General features: G+C 34.0%; 1 protein-coding gene across 1 annotated transcript in view; it reads right to left on the reverse strand.

The window, feature by feature from the left end:
* GRIN2B (glutamate receptor, ionotropic, N-methyl D-aspartate 2B) overlaps positions 1 to 1557 on the reverse strand; it is a 312544-nt gene that overhangs the window by 276436 nt on the left and 34551 nt on the right. The window lies entirely within an intron of this gene.

The raw sequence follows: 1557 nt of genomic DNA on the forward strand, positions 1-1557 counted from the left end.
TTTTTTATTTTGTTTTGTTTTGTTGTTTTTTCCCCATATTTTAAAGACATTGGTCCATTTTTCCTAACTTGCATACTCTCCATTCTCATCTTTGCTACTCTGAATATAGTGCATCTTTTTTCTCTGAAACTTGTTAAGATTTTTGTCTTTATCAAGTTTTCAGCAACTTTATTTTAATGTGCTTTATTGTAGTACTCTTCGTGTTTTTTTGTTTGTTTGGGATTTACTGAAATTCTTAAATCTATGAACTTAAGTTTTCATAAATTGTTTTCATCACATAGTTTCATATAGTTTTCCTCAAATGTGGAATTCTATTTTAGGCATTAATTCTTCCAATACTTTTTCTTTGCTTCTCCCTTTTGAGTCTCCAATCACATAGAAGTTGGACTAATGGATACTGTCATACAAGTCACTGAAACCCTTCATAGTGTTCTGTTTTTTTCTCTCTGTGCTTCATTTTGAATATTCTCTATGACTGTATCTTCTAGTTCCTTCATATTTATTAGAATGTCTAATCTACTGTTAAGCCCATCCAGTTTATTTTTAATTCAAATACAGTTTTTTCCCTCTTTTTAAGTTCCATGGGATCTTTTTAAAAAAAAATTCTTCCATTTTTCTTCATCATGCTCATGTCTTCTTTTACCTCCTTGAACATATGTATAATAGCTCTTTTAACAGTCCTTACTGATATTGTGAACACCTTTGTTATTTCTGCATCTGTTTCTACTGGTATTTTTTTTCCTGTTAATTGGTGATATTTCCTGTTGTGTATATGTATGTGCACATGTGCCTGTGTGCATGTGTGTAACAATTTTTAAGTGTCTTTTAAAAATGTAGAACCTAAATGGGCAAAGGAAATGAACAGGCATTTCTCAAGGGGAGATAGACAAATGGCCAACAGACACACGAAAAAATGCTCAACTCACTAAGCATCAGGGANGTATTTTTTTTCCTGTTAATTGGTGATATTTCCTGTTGTGTATATGTATGTGCACATGTGCATGTGTGTAACAATTTTTAAGTGTCTTTTAAAAATGTAGAACCTAAATGGGCAAAGGAAATGAACAGGCATTTCTCAAGTGGAGATAGACAAATGGCCAACAGACACACGAAAAAATGCTCAACTCACTAAGCATCAGGGAAATACAAATCAAAACCACACTGAGATATTATCTCACACTAGTTAGACAGGCCAGTATCAAAACGGCAGAGAATAACAAGTGCTGACAAGGATGTGGAGAAAGGGGAACCCTCCTATACTATTGGTGGGACTGTAAATTAGTGCAACCACTATGGAAAACAGTATAGAGTTTCCTCAAACAATTACGGATAGAACTACCATAGAATCCAGCAATCCCACCACTGGGTGTATATCCAAAGGAATGGAAATCATCATGTTGAAAGGATACCTGCACTCCCATGTTCACTGCAGCTCTGTTTACAATAGCTAAGAGTTGGAACCAACATAAATGCCCATCAACAGATGACAGCATAAGAAAAATATGGTATATACACACAATGGAATACTACTCTACCATAAAATGGAATGAAATTTTG

This window comes from Galeopterus variegatus, unplaced genomic scaffold (genome assembly GCF_000696425.1).
Source record: "Galeopterus variegatus unplaced genomic scaffold, G_variegatus-3.0.2 Scaffold1146, whole genome shotgun sequence".
In the NCBI taxonomy this organism is placed as follows: Eukaryota; Metazoa; Chordata; class Mammalia; order Dermoptera; family Cynocephalidae; genus Galeopterus; species Galeopterus variegatus.